The 22,034-nt window shown below is 36.0% G+C and overlaps 1 pseudogene across 1 annotated transcript; it reads right to left on the bottom strand.

The window, feature by feature from the left end:
- Positions 1 to 641: 641 nt before the first annotated feature.
- Positions 642 to 1,088, bottom strand: LOC308639410 (transmembrane protein 230-like; annotated as a pseudogene). Its single transcript has one exon. The product of its transcript is annotated as a transmembrane protein 230-like (transcript).
- Positions 1,089 to 22,034: the final 20,946 nt, after the last annotated feature.

The following is a 22,034-nucleotide window of genomic DNA, read 5'->3' on the forward strand; positions in this document are numbered from 1 at the left end:
GAAACAAGATCAGAGCTGGCCCAGGACTGGGTATCAGAGACAGTGCTTATGCTTTAAAAACATACTCCATGGCTTAAAAAGTTCCTGATCCCTTGTCACTAAGAAACAAAGTAAAAAATATTACAGATGGATCCACACTAATATGTAATTTTATGGAGGTCTTCCACCAGAATGTGAAGGTAGAGATAAGTGTAGGGAATAAGATCTTTTGATATTTTAAAAATATATTACTCAGTAACTAAGAAATTAGACATACTACTCTCTTTCATTTGCTGTAATAACAAATTGACAAAGAAGGCTATTTAAAAGAAATGCTCATCTAAAGAAGGAGGGAACGGTAACACTTTCCACTATAGAATAACCTCCTGCTTTTCCAGACAGTTAGCATTGTTATTCTTCCATGGTACATATTCATGTGGAAAAACTTATTGAGTTTTGCCAGGGCCAGATGAAAAACAGAGTGTTTCCTGATTAGATAATTAACCTTAGTGAACATTTTTGAGAGGGACCCATGAACTCTGGCCATTATTCTGTCAACATCTGCAAACTGCATAATTCCTCAACCCTTAGTCAATGGTTTCTGTTCAATGTGAACATCTTAAAGCTGGGTTCAGTCCCACTGTGACTTATCAAAGTGAATGTTAGTCATCAAAGTCTGGAATGTCATCATAGGAATAACCCTGGTAGCCTTTAGATGCATAGTAGGCAATGCACAGATGGTAAAATCCTGACAGGAACACCAGAATGCCAAGGATCAGGACAGGAACAGCCGTTTTCCCTGCCCCCTCTCTTTGCTGATGTAGCCTGACAGCAGAAGGGAGCCTGTGATAATGAGAAAGGTGCCAATCAAAAACAGCACAGTGGCAAATGGCTTTATAAGGGATCTTAGGAGGGCTTTTCTTAAACTGAACACCAACGTAGCTATCATCTGTGTGGGAAAGCCTTGAGTATTTTACTTTATTCCTGGGGGTTCCAGTAGCCAGATTAGTACAAGATGGCATCAGAACACAGTAACACAGCCACAGTCCGAGCATAGCACCAAGACTGGGGCTAGTGGGGAACCCATCCACAGCTGCCTGCCAAGGCATCCCAGGCCTCACGGCACAGCCAACCTAACTCCCCGCCCCCCCAAAAGCACCAGCCTGACACCAGAACTCTTTTTTGTTTTCATATTTAACCTTTGCTAACCCTGGTTGTCCTTGGGTCAGAGTAGCTTATGATCAGTCACTGATTGATCAGAGATTATGCTTAAGATTCCTGAGCCACCAAGGATTTCTGCCTTTGTGTTACATAAGTGTGTGATTTAGAGATGGCCTTCAAAGTTTATAAATTAAGCCAGCCAGGGGATGGTAGTTCTTAGATCAGAAGTTCTCACACTATTTATTCCTGAAAAAGTGCTAACTTGAACAGGTGCTCTGTCCTGTAGGGTTTTCACATGGCCTTCTTCAATTATCTTTCACTGAACTTCATTTTAGATTTCAGGCTGACCTACTCTGATTATTAACTGATTGTTCTATTGTTTTAAAAAGTGACCTAGGCCTTAAATTCTGCCATTCTCTTATCCAAATATTGTCAACTCTCTTAGGCAAGGCCAGGAAGGTGTAATACTTCTTGGTTTGACCCCTGCTCCCTTGTCAGAAACTTTGCATTATGGAGTGAGAGCTGGAGATGAGTGGGTGTATTGTTGTTGCTACCTGCTTTTCTCCATTTGCCAAGCATTGATTTTCTACAGAGATATAAAGGTAAATACAAATCCAAAAAAGGAAAAAGAATAAAAATTTTCATGGCCCCTAAAGGGAAGAAGACTCTAATTTCTTAGAGCATATACTTTAGCCCACATTAAATTGTGAATTATTTCAATGCTCCTTTGAGATATATGTAAATATTTTTAAAAGTGGTTTAAAGTCATCATACAAAAAAACCACTTGCATACCCATGTTTATTGTAGAATTTTACACAATAGCTAAGATATGGAGTCAGCCCACATGCCTTGTCAACAGATTAATAGATAAAGAAAATATGGGAAGAGTCCTGAAGACGGCAGAATGGAGCTAGGTAGCAATTCCTAATTTCCCCACAACATAGAAAGGAGGAAGCAAAAGAATAACTGATCTGAGAGAACTTGACTACAACTTTATACCTGGATTAAAGGAATTATGGAAAATAATATCAATAACTTTTGCTTTTCATAAGGTTGATTTTATGTGACTTGGCTCTAAAGTGTTTGTAGTTAATAGGGTTCAGTGAGTCCTCTCAAAGTGGTGCTGATACTGGGAGGCCCCACATTGAGGCAGAGGCCCCACATTGAGTTAAAGTATCAATACCTGAATAATCACCCAACGCAGGGCTCTGAAGAGAAAGAATCTCATGAAGTAGTTCCTTGCTTTAAAAAAAAGCAATAACCATCCCAATAGATAATTACACATCCAAACAATATGAAAAGGCAGGGAACAAGCCATCCCAAACAGCACATAGTACTTCAACAACTGACTCCATCAACACCACAGTGGAGGAATTGTCAGAATTCAGAAAGTTCATAATTAAACTTATCTATGAGGTAAAAGACAATATAAGGAGTGAAATTAGAGAGAAAATATAGGAAGTGAAAGATCATTCCAATAGAGATAGATTCTGAAAAAGAACCCAAGAGAAAGGCTAAAAATGAAAGACTTAATAAATCAAATTAAAAATTCAGTGAAAAGCATGACCAATAGAATAGGACATGTTAGAGATAGATTTTTCATGCCTTTAAGACAAAGTATATAATATTGACAATAAAGTAGACTATAACAAAAATATGTTAAGAGCCCATGTTCAGAACATTCAAGAAATCTGGGATAACATCGAGACCAAATTTAAGAATCATTGGGGTAGAAAAAGGCTCTGAAATACAAACTAAAGGGATGGGGATACACAATCTTTTCAATGAAATAATTTTAGAAAATATTTCAAATCTTAGGAATAAGATGGAAATTCAAATATAAGATGCATTCAACACTCCAAATATACAGAATTACAATAAATAAGCCCTAAGACACAGTATAATGAAAATTCCTAGTTTTTCAAAATAAATTTAGAATTCTAAAAGATGCAAGTGAAAAATGGCTGGTCATATTTAGGGTAAACCAATTCAAATTTCAACTGATTTCTCAATCCAGACTCTAAAAGCCAAGAGGACTTGGAATAATATATACCAAGCTCTGTAAGAAAATGGATGTCAAACTAGATTACTATACCTGGAAAAATTATCCTTCCAAATTGAAAACAAAATACAAATCTTCCATGATAAATAGAAGCTCAAGAATTAATAACCTCAAAGTTTTCAGTACAAAGCATACTCAATGAAATATTTCATGAAGAAATGAAAATAGAATGAAAACCATCATAGGGATGAATTGCACAATAATAGTTAGTTAAAGGAAAACCAAATCTGAATTAAACATTGGAAACAAACAAAATGGAAAGAAATAAAAATCATCTCTATAATAACATTAAATGTAAATGATCTAATCTCTTCAATCAAACGATATAGATTGGGTCAGGTGCAGTGGCACATACCTGTAATCCCAGTGGCTTGGGAGGCTGAGACAGGAGGATTTCAAGTTCAAAGCCAGCCTCGACAACTTAGCTACGTGCTATAATCTAATATTATACCTCAAGGCTGTAAAAAAGAAGAACAAACAATACCAAAATCAGTAGAAAACAGGAAGCAATTAAAATTAGAGCTGAAATTAAGAATTAAAAAAAATACAAAGGATCAGAAACAAAGAGTTGTTTTTTTAAAGGATAAACAGGATTGACAAACCTTTAGCCAAACTAAATCAAATAGAGAGAAAATTTAAATAAACAAATTAGAGATGAAAAAGGAAATATCACCACAAACACTGCTGAAATTTAGAGGATCAACAGAGTATTTTAAAAATTTATACTCCAATAAGCTATAAAATCTTGAAGATATTGGCAAATTCCTAGAGACATATGACTTACTCAGATTGAACCTGGAGGATATAGAAAGCTTAACCAGATCCATATCAAGTAATGAAATTGAAAGAGCTATCGAAAGTATTCCAACAAAGAAAAACCCTGACCTGGACAGATTCTTAGCCAAGTTCTACCAAACCTTTAAATAAGAACTAATACCAATCCTCATCAAAATATTCCATGAAATAGAAAGGAAGGAAAGACTGTCAAATTCATTCTATGCAGCCAATATCACCCTGATACCAAAACCAGACAAAGACATATCAAGAAAAGTATTTAGGCCAATATCTTAAAACTCATGAAAAAATATTGGCAAACCATATCAAAAACACATTAAAATATAGTGCATCATGATTAAGTAGCTCTTTTCCCAGGTTCAACATATGCAAATCAATAAATGTAATGCCACATAAATAGAGTTAAGGACACAAATCACATGATTATCTCAATAGATACAGAAAAAGAATTTGATAATAACGAATTTGTAACACCCATTCGTTTTTTTAAAAAATTAGAGAAACTATGGATAGAAGGAACTTACTTCAACCTTATAAAGGCCAACATCATACTGCTTGCATAAAAACAAAGTGTTTCATTTAAAAACAGGAACAATCAGGTATACCCATTCTCATCACTCCCTATTCAGCATAGTTCTTGAAACTCTAGCCAGCATATGAGAGGGAAATTAAAAGGATACATATAGCACAAGAAGAGCTCAAATAATCTCTGTTTGGTAACTATGTGATCCTATATTTAGAAGACCCAAAACTTCACCAGAAGACTTATAGGGCTGAGAAACAAATTCAGCAAAGTAGTAGGACAGAAGATCAACATACATAAATCAATAGCTTTTCTATACTCCAATAGTGAGTCTGATGAAAGAGAAATTATGAAGACTATCCAATTCACAGTAACCTCAAAAAATACATAGATATTAATCTAATGAAGATGTGAGGGACCTCTACAATGAATACTATAGAACACAGAAGAAACTGAAGAAAACCTTATAAGATGGAAACAGCTCTTTATGTTCTGAGATAGGCAGAATTAATATTATCAAAATGGCCATACTATCAAAAGTAATATATAGATTTAATGCTATCCCCATCAAAATGCCAGTGACATTCTTCACAGAACTAGAAAAACAGTTCTAAACTTTATTTGGAAAATTAAGAGACCCAGGATAGCCAAAGCAATCCTGAGCAAAAAGAGTGAAGTCGGAGGCATCACAGTATTGGACCTCAAATTATAATACAGAGCTATTGTAACAAAAGCAGCATGGTACTGGCACCAAAACAGATGTGAATAGAGGAATAGAAGACATAAAGACAAACATATATAAGCCGTTATCTGTTATTAGACAAAGGTGCTGAAAACATATATTAGAGAAAGATATCTTTTTTAACAAATGGTGCTGGGAAAACTAGAAATCCATATGTAGAAAAATGAAACTTGACCTGTATCTCTCACCTTGTACCAAAAGACAAATCACAGTGGACCAAAGACCTAGGAATTAGACCAGAAATGCTACAACTGCTAGAAGAAAAGGTGAGCTCAACATTCCATCACATAAGCACAGGAACTGATTTCCTTGAAAATCAATAAATAAAATGGTATCAAATTAAATTCTTCTGCACAACAAAGGAAACAAGAGCATAAACTGAGAGCCTACATAATGGGAGAAGATCTTTGTCTCATGCTCCTCAGATAGGGCATTAATATCCAGCATATCTAAAGAACTAAAAAATCTTAATACCAAAAAAACCACCCACAAATAACCCAAGTAATTAGTGAGCAAAATAACTAAACAGAGACTTCTCAAAAGAACAAGTGGTCAAATGGTCAACAGATATATGAAAAAATGTTCAATATCTCTTGTAATTAGGGAAATGTAAATCAAAAGTACATTGAGGGGCTGTGGCTGTAGCTCAGTAGTAGAATGCTTACCTGGAATGTGTGAGGCACTGGGTTTGATCCTCAGCACCACTTAAAAATAAACAAATAAAGGCATGCTGTCCATTTACAACTACAATTTTTTTAAAATTACATTGAGATTTCTTCTCACTCCAGTCAGAATGGCAATTATCAAGGATACAAACAACAAGTGTTGGCAAGGATGTGGGGGAAAAAGTACACTCATACATTGTTGATGGAACTGCACACTAGTACAAATACTCTGGAAAAGAGATTCCTCAAAAAATCTAGGAATAGAACTACCATATGACCCAGCTTTGCCACTCCTTTGTGTTTTCCCAAAATATTTAAACTCTGCATAATATATGGATGCAGTCACATCAGTGTTTATAGCAGCACAATTCATAATACTCAAGCTATGGGATCTACCAACCCTTCAACAAATGAATGGATAAAGAAAATGTGGTATATATAGACAATGGAGTATTACTCAGCTTTAAAGTAGAATGAAATTATAGCATTTGTTGGTAAATGGATGGAACTGGAGACTATCATGCTAAGTAAAGTAAGCCAGACCCGGAAAATCAAAGGTCAATATCTTCTGTGGTATACACTAGCTACTCCAAAATAGGGGATAAAGAAAAAGAGAGGAAGTGGAGAGGGAAAGGAAAATGGGGAGTGGATTCCATCAAAATAGAATGACGACTTGTGGACTAGATGAAGGGAATTGAGGCAAAGAGAGGATGGGTGGGAAAAGGGAAGAACAGTGGAAGGAACTGATCTAACTTTTCTATGTACATATATTAGTATACTACAATGAATATCACCATCACCATCATATATATGCACAACACAATAACCAAAAAAACAACTATAAATAGCATAAATATCAGTAGAGAGAAGGGAACAGGAGGAGGGGGGAGGGAATGGAAAGGGGAAGTACTAGGGACTTAATTAGGTCAAATTATATTCCATCCTTTTATAATTATGTGAAAATGAATCCTAATGTTATGTATAACTAAAAAGAACCAGTAAAATTTAAAAAAATGAAAAAAAGAAATTTTATATATGCACACATGAAGAAGTATTATTCACCTATAAAGAAGAGGGAAATCCTCTAATTTGCATAAAATGGATAGAACTTGAGAACACTATGTTATATGAAATAAGCCAAACACAAAAAATGCAAGTGTTTTCTCATATGTGGAAACTTTAAGAAAGTCCTGAAAGTAGAATATATACTTCAAGGACTTTAAGGGAAGGGGAAAGGGAAGGATATTGTAAAAGGGGGAGAAAGGGGAGGGAAAGAGAAGGCAGAAGAGAAGTTGGACATGATCAAGGCACAATATATGTAAATGTTGCAGTGAAATACATTAATTTGTGCAATTAGTATGTGTTGATAATTATAATTTAAAAATTACAGGATACTATTCTTCTGGACTGAACTCATGCACTAACAACAGATAAGACTATACCAAAATTTTAAATGCCACATAATGAAATTCAAACTCTACAGAAGCAGATAAATCCTAAAACAGACCAGGTTTCTGTGAAAACAGGAGACTCCTGTCCATATAAATCAGATAAAAAGGAAGTCCTCTCTGTTTTAATCCTTTAAAAAAGTAACTGAAAGCTGGACATGGTGGCACATGCCTGTAATACCAACAATTTGGGAGGCTGAGGCAGGAAGACCATAAATTTGAGGCCAGACTCACCAAATTAACAAAACCCTGTCTCAGAATTTTAAAAAGGGATGGGAATGTAGTTTATTGGTAAAGCAGATCTGGATTCCAGAAGTAACCCAATGTTAATTAGCTTTTTCTATTATTCTGTTCCCTTATTCCCAGGTTACAAGCCCCAATTCTGCCGTGGCCCAATGGGAGCACTCATTCTATTTTTTAGAATGGAGGCTGCCTTGATTCATAAATCACAAAGAAAATCCCATCTGATCTATAACTAATTATGCTGTAACTTTGACTTCTGGCAAAGAAAAATAAGCCTTTTGCCAGCTTTGCAACCTAGGAATGCCCTTCTCAAGGACCTGAGTGTCTTCCCATTGAAAGGTCAACATCAAGGGAGACAGGGCCCCTATTTCCTTGGGAGTTTAATTTAGGTGTCTGATTCTAAATCATAACTACCTGTCATAGAAATATGGCAGATTTTATGATTATTCTGAAAAAGACAATTAGCAAAGACAAATGGCCACTACCCATTACTAGGTGAATATAAGCTGAACTGTGTCTAACAAATGGTACTATATGCTGTTACTTGAGGATTCATTGTTTATCTTGAGAACACATATGAAATGGGTTGTGTCTGCCTGGGGTATATAAAGAGGTGAGATTTCTTTCTGTGTCTACAATCTGTTTATCAGATTACCTTTGATACACATCACATTCTTAACTTTTTTTTTCTCTTCTACTTTTGTAGCAAGATTTTCTGTGTTGGCAGGAGATTTTATTTGTAATCATGTCTCCCCAACACAGGTGCCTAGGGGAAATGGGAACTTTCACTTGACTGTTGAGCCAAATAGAAGAGCTTTTCTGTAACACTCATGTTGCAAAGGAGATGGGACCTGCCATTCAGCTGTTACTACATAGTTGCTGAATCTGCTGGAATAATTAATCACCAATATGAAGATAGAGGAAGGAGTAGGTGCATCCCGTGGTTCAAAACCAGTTTTATGCTATTCCTACATGTAGGTTGATGATTAAATGAACTGGTGAGGAGTGCTATGATAAAGATAAATTTAAAGGACTTTGGGAAACAGAGGAGGGCTCCTTAACCTAGGCGTCCATGAAAGAATTTTCAAGGGAGATAATGTTTATGAATGGAGTATTGTTATGAGCCTCAACATGAGATTAGAAAATTGACTATCAGAAGTAACTTGTCCAAAATAATATGGATACTAAAAGGTTGAGTTGGTTCTCATTTTTACATGGAAATAGCCAAGGATGTAAACCCAGTGATCCACCAAATTGTCAAATATAGGTGAGTGCTTTCCTTTTAGTAGATTTCATTGAATACAGTTTTCTCAATCAGTATAAGCCCTTTTGGTCAATCTCCAAAGACTCTTTTCTTTGGAACTTTGTTTAATAGATTTTTCTCTAGAGGAAAGGATTTGCCGAGCTCTTCACACTGCCATTCCAGAAGTTCCATCACTGAACTATTGTTTGCAACCTCTTGTGAATACTAAATTATTTCAAAATAAAGAATTTTTAGCTGGATGTGGTGGTGCATGCCTATAATCCTAGCGACTCCAGAGGCTGAGCAGGAGTATTGGATTCCAAGTTCAAAGCAACTTAGGGAGGCCCCAAGCAACTTAACAACACACTGTCTCAAAATTAAAAGGGCTGGGGATGTGGCTCAGTGGTTACGTGTCCCTGGCTTCAATCCCCAGTATGAAAATAAAATAGAGTTTTTATAATAAAATAAAAAATCCAGTGATGCTTAGCATGAGTCAGGCAGTGTCCTAGGTGCACTTATGGTCAGGCATGGGAGACAAATGCATATGTTGAAAAGCACAAAAGACTGCTACAGGTGCAAACTTAAGACATCTGTGAAAGTAATAAGAATGCAAGAAGAAAAAATACAAAAGTAGTCAGTAAAATAGGAAAAAAAAACAAATGTCCAAATGAAAAAGAAAAAGCAGGGAATGAGGGAACTGTGTCCTTTTGAGTATAAGAGCACTCAGCTATGCTTGACAATTCAGTGCATCATTGGGTTTACATCTGTGGCTATTTCTAGGTAAAAATGAAACCCTGCTCAATCATTTACTATCCATATTATCTTGGACAAGTTACTCCTGATAGCCAATTTTCTAATCTCATGTTGAGACTCCTAACAATTCTCCATTCATAAGCATTATCTCCTCTGAAAATTCGTTCATGGACACATAGGTTAAGGAATCCTCCTGTTTCCCATAAACCTCTAGGCTTATCTTCATCATAGCACTCCTCACAATTTCATTGAATCATCAACCTACATGTCAATTTTTATCTACTTGGACTCCCAAATCTTATTTTTTTTTAATTTGACTGCCACCTCTCTAATTTTATGTGGCTCTGCTTGCCTCAAAAATTTTTTAAACCTACATATTATAATCTACAGTAAGTCAAAAAAAGAATCTATATTTTGTTTGTTTGTTTAAATACACCTACACAGTTCTAACAACTAAGCCCTGGAACTGTACAGAATTCTGAGCACAAAATGACAACTATTGAATTGTTATTTTTTTCTTCAGACTAACAAATGCTAAATTCTCATTTCAACCTTTGGTATAAAATATTTTTTGTCCAATGTCACCCAAACTTAAAATTACTCTTAACTAATGCTTTCTCAAAATTCAATAAAATAACATTAAATATGGATCATTTATTCTTTTTATTTTTTAATATGGCTCTATATAAGCATACCAGAATTTCTAACCATAAAACACCATCCAATTGATTATTCAACAATGTAAAATTGGAATGTTTTTAAAATTCTGCTCAAAAGCAATGTTAAACCATTGCCATTTTCTAGCAGTTGCAAAAAGGTTTTAATTAAAAGGGCCAATTAAAGGCATGCTTTGCCAGGCACAGTGGTGCATGCCTGTGATCTCAGCAGCTTGGGAGGCTGAGGCAAGAGAATCACAAGTTCAAAGCCAGCCTCAGAAAAAGTGAGGCCCTAAGCAACTCAGTTAAACCCTGTCTCTAAATAAAATACAAAATATGGCTGGGGATGTGGCTCAGTGGTCGTGTGCCCCTAAGTTCAATCCCCAGTACCCCCTCCACAAGGAAGAAACATGCCTCTCATGGGACTCCTGGACGGATTCCCTCTACATTTTTGGTCATTTGGACTTAATGGCCCAGAGGTAGTGTTTTTTAATCTCAGAATGAAAACACACACACACATTAAAATTCCCCAAAATTTAAGACTAAAATCTTTGTTTTTTCTTTTTTACCTCTAGTACTGTCCATCATGAGAAACACTGCGATAACCAAAAAATCTTATAAGTGTGTATGTGTGTGTGAGTGTATGTGTGTGATTGAATGGTACATTTTCAATTGTATAAGATCTTTGTCTGTCAAAAAGTTGTTCAACCTGATTCTTGGTTTCCCATTCTGTAAAATGTTGAGAATAGCAACCACTTCTCAGAGATCATGTGAGGATTTGGTTTCATAATAATATACATATAAATATTTTTGTGAACAATAAAGGGCCATATATGTGTTTTAGTTAGCTTTTTCATTGCTGCAACCAAAATACGTAACAAGAACAATTAAAGGAGGAAGAGTTTATTTGGGGGCTCACAATTTCAGAGGTCTTTCAGTAGACAGCTGGCTCCATATCTTGGGGCCTGAGATGAGGCAGGACATCATGGCAGAAGTGTGTGCAGAGAAAAGCAGCTGGGGACAAGGCACCAAGAAGCATATAGAGATAAAACTCAGCTCACAAAACATAAACCCTAAAGAAGTATGCCGCCAGGGACCCACCTCCTCCAGGCACATCCTACCTGCTTATAGTCACCACTCAGTTAATACCTATCAGAGAATTAATGCACTGGTTAGGTTACAGCTCTCATAACCCAATCATTTCACCTCTGTGCTTTCTTGCAATTTCTCACACTTGAGCTTTTGCGGGGATACTCTCTGAAAACTTTCTGGCACACTATGAATACAAAAGGCAAGTTTTATAAAAGCAAAGAATATTCAAGCCCAATTCCTGCTATACAATACAGTATTAAATGTTTTATTATACCAATGAGTTTATGCAATCTTAACCCATTTGGAAATTATAATAAATGATGCCTGACACTACACTAGGAATTTGAGATTTAAATGGATGAAACATGGTCTTTCTCTCAAGAAACTCATAATCTAATAGGGAAAAAAACCTGAAAACAAATAACTACAAGGACTGTGACAGGATACCCGGTAGAAATGTATGCCTAGTACAGACAAGTACTCCCAAGTCCTTTTACAGTCTCAGGCTCTTATTCCATTAATTACATCTTCCAATGTCTTCATCCTCTCTCTGTCTTCTGGCTCCTCCCTATTAAAAAAAAGCCATGCTGCCTTCTCTGCCACAGTTAGTTTAGTGAGTGAATCAGACAAGTTCTTCATGGAACTGAAGGATTCACAGTGGAATTTCATTTTAACGTTAAATGGGAAGAGATGGCAATAGAGTATTGGTAGAGTGAAGTGTCTTGCTTCAGTTCCTGAGAACCATGGCAGTGTCATTCACCAAAACAAGGATCCATGGAGGAGGGAAAGTATTAGGGAAGGGAGGCAGACTCACATGTAAGTGAATAAATCATAATAATGTCTAATGCCTTGTATATGGCATGAAGTGGGAAAAAAATAATCATGGAAGAAAATAGTTTCTGCCATTCCAAACTCAGCTTAAATCCTTATCCTGCTATATTTGAGCTTTGTGACCTTGAGAAATTATGTCTTTTTTTAATTATTTTTTTTATTTATATACAACAGCGGAATGCATTACAATTCTTATTATACATATAGAGCACACTTTTTTCATATCTCTGGTTGTTTACAAAGTATATTCACACCAATTCATGTTTCAGCAATAAAAAAGAATAAAATCATGGCATTTGCAGTTAAACTGATGGAGTTAGAGTAGGGCAGTTGGGCAATCCCCAAAAACCAAATGCGGAATGTTTTCGTTGATATAAGAAGGCTGATTCATAGTGGGGTAGGGAGGGGGAGCATGGGTGGAGTAGAAGAACTCTAGATAGGGCAGAGGGGTTGGAAGGGAAGGGAGGGGGCAGGGGATTAGCAAGGTGGAATGTGATGAATATTATTATTCAAAGTACTTGTATGAGAAATTATGTCTTAAAGACGCCAACATTCTTGATCATTATTGATCAGATTAAAAACATTACAGGCAGGCATACTGGAATATATGTACAAGCTCAGCTATTTGAGAGGCTGAGGCAGGAGGATTGCTTGATTGTAGGATTTTAAGGCCAGCCTTGGCAAATAGCAAAATTTCAACCTTGAAAATTAATTATTTTCATCCCATTTTACTCATGCTTTAAAGTAATTTTAACTAGCAACAAGCAGTGACAACACCAATAATCCCAGTAGCATGGGAGGCTGAGACAGGAGATTGCAAGTTCAAAGCCAGGTTCAGCCACTTTGTGAGTCCCTAAGCAACTTAGCAAGATCCGGTCTCAAAATAAAATGGCTGGGAATGTGGTTCAGTGATTAACTACACTTGGGTTCAATGCCCAGTAAGAAAAATAACAGCAATTTTAAATTAATAACTTTTCAAAATCTAACCCCCAAAAAAATCTGTATCAAAAATTTTTAAGACATAGCACAGTGATTTAGGGCATGGATTCTGGAGTTTTGAATCCTTGGGTATGAAACTCAGTGCTTACTACAAGAGAATGAGCAATTTTTAACTTCCCAACTTTATCATCTATAAAAACCCATATTAAATTAGTAGTACCAACCTTACAGGATTCTTATGAAAACTCAATGACTTAATATGTTAAGTATTATAATACAGTATCTAGAATATAGGAACTGTTAAATGTTTGCAGTTTAACATATTAAAATGTGTGCTTCCATATATCAGAGAAAGCATTCAACTGTTGACTTTTTGGTACTGGATTATTTCACATAGCATAATAGTCTCCAGTTCCAACCATTTATTGGCAAATGCCACATGTCATTTTTCTTTATGGTTGAGTTGTGTATGGCTCCACTGTGTATATATACCACATTTTCTTGATCTATTCGTCTGTTGAAGGGCATCTGGTCAGTTCCATAGCTTGGATATTGTGAATTATGCTGCTGTAAACATTTATGTTGCTGTGTCACACTAGGATGCTGATTTCAAATCTTTGGGGTGTATACCTAGGAGTTGAATAGCTGAGTCATAAGGTGGTTCTATTCCTAGTTTTTTTCTTTAATTTTTACTTATTTATTTATTTTTTAGGATCTCCACACTGCTTTCTAGAATGACTGCATCAATTTGCAGTCCCACAAACAATGTATGAGTGGACCTCTTCTCCCACATGCTCACCAACATTTATTATTATTTTTATCCTTGATAACTGCCATTTTTACTAATTAGAAGAAACTTCAATGTAGTAATTAATTAATTAATTTGTTCTACAGGACATCAGAATGCATTTCAGTTCATAGTGCACAAATGGAGCACAATTTTTCATTTTTCTGGTTGTACACAAAGTAGAGTCACACCATTCGTGTCTTCATATATGTACCTAAGGTAATGATGTCCATCTCATTCCACCGTTTTTCTTCTCCCTTCTTCTCCCTTATTCTTCTCCCTTCTTTGCTCTATCTAGAGTTCACTAATCCTCCCATGCTCCCCTCACCCCCATTATGGATCAGCATCCACTTATCAGAGAAAACATTTGGCCTTTGTTTTTTGGGATTGACTTACTTCACTTAGCATGATATTCTCTAGCTTCATCCATTTACCTGAAAATGCCATAATTTTATTCTCTCTTAATGCTGAGTAATATTCCTGTGTGTGTGTGTGTGTGTGTGTGTGTGTGTGTGTGTGTGTATATATATATATATATATATATATATATATATCACAGTTTCTTTATCTATTCATCTATTGAAGGACATTCCTAGAGATAGTAAACATATTTTTCTACATTTGTTGGTCATTTGCATTTCTTCTTTTCAGAAGTATCTGTTTAGTTCTTTTGCCCATTTATTAATTGGGTTATTTGTGGGGGGTTTTTTGGTGTTAAGTTTTTTGAGTTCTTTGTATGTTCTGGATATTAATAATACAAAATTAAAAAGTGAATTTTAAAAGAGAAGAAAGAGAGAAAAGCAAAGAAAAAGAAGGAATTTCATCAAAATACAGAAAAATCAGTAGACAAAATAAAGGGGATTGAGGACAATGAAGGAGGGACAGGAAAAAGGAATAATTGTGGATATGGAATAAATCTGACTTTTTTATGTGCATACTTATATGTGGCATGGTGGGTCCTGACATCAGGTGTATCCACAGGACAATATTTTTTTAAAAAGTAAACCATAAATGGAATTTATGGAACAGACGAATGGATCAAGAAAATGTGGTATATATACACAGTGGAGTCATACACAACCCAGCCATAAAGAAGAATGACATTGTGTCATTTGCCAATAAATTGATGGAACTGGAGACTATCATGCTATGTGAAGTGGGATTGGTGGAGTAGAGGGAAGGGAGTGGGGGTAGAGCCAAGTGCTGGGGACTGAAATGGAGTGGGTTGTGTTCCATACATTTGTGATAATGTCAGGGTATATCCTGTTGGTCTATATACCTAAAAAGAATTTTAAAATAATTAATAGAAGGAAAACCAATAGAATAGAGGAAGAGGAACTGGAGGAGGTGGGAAAGGAAGGAAAGTGGAAGTACTGGGGATTGAATTGGAGCAATTTATATTCCATGCATGTATAACTTATGTCAAAATGAACTCCACTACTATGTGTAACAATAATGTACTAATAAAATATTTTAAAACGTGTGTGCCAAAGGACAATGAAATGGAGAATAAAAAAGAAAGGAAGGAAAAAAGGAAAACAAAAATATGTAACTAATAGTTTATTGCAGGGCTGGGGATGTGGCTCAAGTGGCAGCGCGCTCACCTGGCATGTGCAGGGCGCTGGGTTCGATCCTCAGCACCACATAAAAATAAAATAAAGATGTCGTGTCCATCGAAAACTAAAAAAAATTAAAATATTAAAAGTTCTCTCTCTCTTTAAAAAAAGTTTATTGCAAATCTCACAGAATATGAAAATAAACAATAGTTGTTATTACATAAGTAGTCTCTTACAGAGTCCTGATTTTAAAAAATATGCTATGACTTATCTAAATGGTTTAGAATTAATTTTTAACTTTAAAGTAAAAGTCTGCTGTTGAGTTTTGAAGTTCCTTGAAATGTTGTCTTACTTGCCCACTGAACAGTGACAATGGTAGCATGGCTTAGTCAAGATGGCTGATCTGTAGGTATATAATATTTCAGGTGTGGCCTTTGACCTAGGTTAGTTTCCTGTGGCCAGAGGAGCACAGAAGCAGCTTCAGAGCCCTGGTACCATGTATTGCCCTGTTGAGATATGACCCCCATTCTGAGGATCATGATGAAGTTGTGAGATCACCAAATTTATTCTTATTTCCTTGGGAACTTCCCCCTACATTCCCTTCATCCGACATTTTTCTCTATTTCATTGCCCTTTGGAATACACATGTTCCATCTTCTGGCAGGGTGCTGTTAAGACTATTCATGAGAACAGTCTTTGAATATGTGGGTTTTTGAGCTTCCGAACATAAATGAAGTGCAAATTTCAAATAAAGGATAAAATATATTCAAATAAAGGTGTTTCTTTTAGATAGGAAGTAGGAGAGTTTCGTTTACTTTGTGTCGATTGACTGTCAGAAGCAGGGTCATGTTAAATAGAGCATCTGTGTGCATGTAGCCACTTTTCACCACACAGATGTTTTCTCTCTTCACCTGGGTCCCTCAGTGCTGTCTCAAAATCTTGCTGTTTCCTCTGCCAATTTCTTCCTGTTCTCCACAGAGCTGTAATACTGCTCCCCTTTCTCTTAACCTCTTATCTTCCCCATGCTTTCTCACCTCATATTCAGTGAATAACTTTGACTCACATAAACCCACAACCTTCATTATATCCTAATTCTTCCTTTTCTTCTTCCCTCTGGTACAGGGAAGGAAGTAGCCTTCTCCTGATCTAAGATGAATTCCATCACTGGACTCCACATCCCAAGTTCTTCCACTTTCTCAGACTGTATTAGTCAGCTTTGTTGCTACTGTGACTTAAAGGCCTGACCAACACAATTGTAGAGGAGGAAAAGCTTATTTAAGTCTCATGGTTTCAGAGGTCTCAGTCCATAGACAGCTGGCTCCAATCCTCAGGTCTGGAGGTGAGGCTGAACATCATGGTGAAAGAGTGTGGTGCAGGGATTGCAGCTCACATGATGAACAGAAAGCAAAGACAGGGACTCCACTTGCCAGAGACAAAATATATACACAAAATGTATGCCCCCAGGGACCCACCTGCTCCAGCCATACCCTATCTGCCTTCAGTTACCACTCAGTTAATCCCATCAGGGGATTAATTTGAAGATTTGGTTAAGGCTTTCATAGCCCAATCATTCGTCATCTAAACCTTGTTGTATTGTCTCACACATGAGCTTTTGGGGGACACTTCACATCCAAACCATAACATAGACTATTGTTCCATTGATTACCACACCTTCTTGTGTCTTCAAGCTTTCCCTTGTACTCTCTCCTCCCCATCAAGAACAAAGGTTCACAAATCTGTGACACCTTGAAAATATTAAAACTCTCCTTCAATCTGATGACACCCTTGAGTTACTATCCTGTTTCTCTCCTCTCCTTTACAAAGTATTTGAATGGATTATTTAGACTCATTGAATCCAGATCCTCATCTTCCACTCATTCCCCAGCCCACCACCATCTGCCTCACTACCCTGCCCTTGTATTCATCCTTCTCAGAATTGTGCATCTATCATGATCATCTAATTTTAGAACATGTTCATCATCCTTCAGTTAAAAAAAAGAAAACGTGTACCCATTAGAAGTCAATCTCCATTTTTCTTCCCCCTACCTATAGGCAAACATTAATCTACTTTCTGACTCAATAGATTTTCCCATATTAGACATTACATATCAATGGAATTATATGTGATATATCTGACTTTGTTCACTTAGAATGTTTTCAAAGCTCACCCATTTTAAAGCATGTATAAGTACTTAATTCTATTTTATTGCTTAAAATATCCCATTGTATGGGTATAGTACATTGGTTATCCAGTGGTAGCTGCCTCATCTACACTTTTCATTTCTGCAGTATCAGTTGCCCATGGTCAACTAAGGTCCAATAATAATGAAAAAAAATAAATAATATATGTTTTAAATAATTTTTATTATAGTGTACTGTTACTGGTATAAATAGTCTATTTTATTATTATTAATTACTTTTGTTAATCTCGCAGACTGCCTAATTTATAAACTTTAACAGAGGTGTGTGTGTGTATATATATATATATATATATATATAGAGAGAGAGAGAGAGAGAGAGAGAGAGAGAGAGACTGACATTATATGCAGCTTCAGTCTGGGATTTTGGAATGTATTCCTTGAGGATAAGGGAAGATTATTATTCATTCATAGTATAGGGGCATTGGAATTGTTTCCATTTGGGGCTATAGTGAATAATTCTGCCATGAATATTCATGTACGAGTCTTTGAAATATTTCTTCATTTCTTTTGGATAATATTTAGCATTGGAATTGATGGATCATATAGTAAGTCTGTTTAACATTTTAAAGAATTTCCAAACTATTTTCCAAAGTGATTTGTGATATTTTCTTGCCCCCTCAGTAATGTATGAGGTCTTCAAATTCTCCACATCCTCACTAATGCTTATTATTTTTCATCTTTGATTATGGTCATTCTAATGGCCATAGAGAAATGGTTTCTCATGATGGTTTTAATTTGTATTTCCCCAGTAACTAATAATCATTTATTATTAGTTCAGCATCTGTTCTCTTAATGAGCATGTTTCACTATAGTTGTCCACTTGTATATCCCTTTGGAGAAAATTCTATCCAAATCCTTTGCCCGTTTTAATGCTACTATTTGCCTTTATCTTATTGAATTATAAATGTTCTTTACAATCCAGGTGGTTGATTTTGTGTGTGTGTGTGTGTGTGTGTGTGTGTGTGCGCGCGCGTGTATGTGTGTTGCTGTGAATTGAACCCAGTTCCTTGAGCATGCTAACAAGTGCTCTACCACTGAGCTATACCCCAACTATTCCTTCCTTCCTTCCTTCCTTCCTTCCTTCCTTCCTTCCTTCCTCCATCCATCCATCTATCTATCTATCGGGTGCTTGAGTTAAACACAGGACATTGCACATGGTTGGCAAGGGCTCTACCACTGAGCTACATCCCCACCTCCTTCTCTGTGTTTTTCTATTATGTTTCATTAATTTTCATTCCAATCTTTAACATTACCTTCCTTCTGCTTGCTTTGTGGTTTTTTTCTTCTTTTGTTGCAATTTATAATTATCAATTCCCAGTAAGTACTGAATAAGCTACACCTCAAGTTTTATTTTTTATTGTATCCAACTTGAAGTATTTTCTGATTTCTACTGTGAATTCTTATTTGCCCATAGATTATTTAGGAATGTTATTAATTTAGATAGATAGATAGATAGATAATTAGTGAGCTTCCCACATTTCTTTGTTATTGATTTTTAATTACATATTCTATTTAAATGTCAGGAGCTTATTCTCAAATGTCCAGTAGGAGGCATGGTGCCCTTGCTGGAACCACCTGTTAAGAATGATTTTGCAATTTTCTATCTTGTCTTTGTAGCACCCAAGAGATGAGGCTTAAGTTTGAGTAGACAATAAGAAATGAGAAAATTGTTACCAACCCTACCCTGATGCCTCTGTCCTCTCAGCACTGGCCCCAAAGAAGTCTAAACTCCCAGAGGTACTATTAAACTTCTTCACATTGCTGTGTACAATTACATAGAACACAGACTATAATCAGTCATCTTGGACCCTGATGGGTTTTTTGATTCCCCGTGTTGTTTACCATCTCAGAAAGAGGAGTAACACTGAGTTTACTGTAAGGTATTGTCAATCCTGTTATTTTTAATCTTCATCTAAAAAGCATGCAAGTTGGAGGAAGATAAAACTGATTTCTTTCCCCCACCATTTTAGCCCTTTAATTCATTTCATTGACTTCATGTTTATATCTTGGATTCTGAGAATATAAACTTGAGATATTTCAAGTAGTATATGGAGATTGGGTTTAGGGAGCTGCTTTCCATTCACGATTTGAGTTGAAACCAAAAACTAGTTTTCATAGTGAGCAGTGTTTTGAGGTGGAGGGACTTTCCTAAGCCATTTGAAGTCAACCTTTATTAGGGGAAAAAATCTAGTAAAGGAACCTAAAAAGGATCTGATCCTTCTAGTATATTCTGTGCAGTAGTTGTAAACTGTGTCCATTTTGTTACATTTCCCTCACATAATCTGGTTATCGTTAGTAAAATCTCATTAAAAGTATGGCCTGGTTGCTCATATACTATAGGAAATTAGGGAAGGGTGAGAGCACCTTTTGGGATAAAAATGTAGATGGGTTCTAAAGTAATCAGTGCGTAAATAATCCCTTATTAAAATCTTATATCATTATTTAAAAATGTAGAAGGAATTCATGAGGTCCTAGGTTTGAACCTTAGCATTGCATTAAGAAAAAAAAGGGGTATAAGGGGAGAGCAGGATTCCTTTCCCTGAATGTAGAATGGTAGTGTCCTTGTTTACTCATTGGAAAACACTGCTCAGAGGGGTCAGAGGCTACAGCAGGGCAGGGATATGGTAACTTACTGAGGATCTAGTCAAAATGGAACATTCTGTAAATAGGTAATAGCAGGTCTACTTTTAGCCAATTATGTTTAAACTGTGTTACTTGCAAAGAGTCTGAACTGATGCCCTACCCCAGCCTACTGCTTAATGAGTAGAAAGTATGTGTGGGAATTAGGAAACAAAAGCAAAAGAAAACATGTTTCTTTCACCTTGCATGAGGATTTGGTGAATAGAACAAGGTCTATATTTCAGAACCAAGTTTTCTGTTATGCTTTCTGCATTTGTACAGACAAGGCAGAAATAGCACAAATTCCACAATGAGCCTGAGTGTTAGCCTAAAAATGATAAGGAATAGCAAAGGTGCCTGTGTGGTGAGTGTTTAACAATAAAAAAAAAAATCATGGATTTTTTGAAATATTCTCCTTAAGTTACATATTTTTTTATGTTTGCAAATCAAACAGACTAAAAGATATGTGTATACACATCATATGTATGTGAAAATTTATTTAGTTTTTGAATTGCACAAATTTTCTGGAGATTAATTAATTTTGTAATCAGAGAAAAACATTCAGTGTCTTTTAAAAAATATATTTATTTTTAGTTATAGGTAGACACAATATATTTATTTTATTTGTATGTGGTGCTGGGATCAAACCCAGTGCCTCGTGAATGCTAGGCAAGCACTCTACCTCTGAGGCACAACCCCAGCCCCAGCCCCAGCATTCAGTGTCTTTTTAAAAATAAATTGTAGGGGGATGGGGTTGTGGCTCAGTGGTAGAGCACTCGCTTAGCACATGTGAGGCCTTGGGGTCAATCCTCAGTACCACATAAAAATAAATAAAATAAAGGTATTGTGTCCAATCAACTACAAGTAAAAAAATAAATATTAAAAAAATAATAAATTGTAGGATAAGGAGTGTTGTTCCATTGGTAAACCTAAACTTATGTCCACTACTAGAGTTGAAAGATTGCTGGTCATGTATGGCATAGTGGTGGTGCTAAAATATTTTGCATTTGTCATGGGGGGTGGGGTGCAGGGAGGGCACCTCCAAAGAAAAATTCACACTAAGGGAAGAGCACTCTGCCAACAGGTTTGGCTCACGAACAAAAGGTAGGTTTGTGGAGAAGAGAAATGAGTTTTCTTGGGCTGTGGGTTTGGTTTCCTCACCAGCCTTCCATACTTAAATTCTAGAAAAAGAAACTCTGAGGAATGTTTTTTTTTTCTTCAATTTTTATTATGGAAAATTTCAAACATATACAAAAGTATAGAGAATAGGATAGCGAATTCTCAAGCATCCATCATACAGCTTTAACGATTATCAAGTCAGAGCCAATCTTGTTTCATCTATGCACTTGCCTACCCCACCCTCGAATTATATTGAAGCAAATACCAGTAGCATATCATCTAGAAATTTCAGTACATTTCTCTAAAAGATAAGCATTTAAAAAAATAATCACAGTACCATATCACAGCTAAAATAACCAATATATCAGAAATATGTGTTTTTATTTCAAATTCTGTAAAATCTGGGGACACAATCAACACATTTCACTGGTACCATGAGGAAGGATGTTAACACTATTACAGAGTCCAAGCTTTTCCCAATGTAATTGTTTTATAATGCAAAAGAATAATAAAGCAAACCATCACATTACAGCCATATTGGGACTCTTGTAAGGAGCTGGGGAAGAGTGCTGATGTCACACACTCCATAGCAAAACACAATGATATTTCTCCTCTAAAC

This window comes from Spermophilus citellus, assembly GCF_964194105.1.
Source record: "Spermophilus citellus genome assembly, chromosome: X".
In the NCBI taxonomy this organism is placed as follows: domain Eukaryota; kingdom Metazoa; phylum Chordata; class Mammalia; order Rodentia; family Sciuridae; genus Spermophilus; species Spermophilus citellus.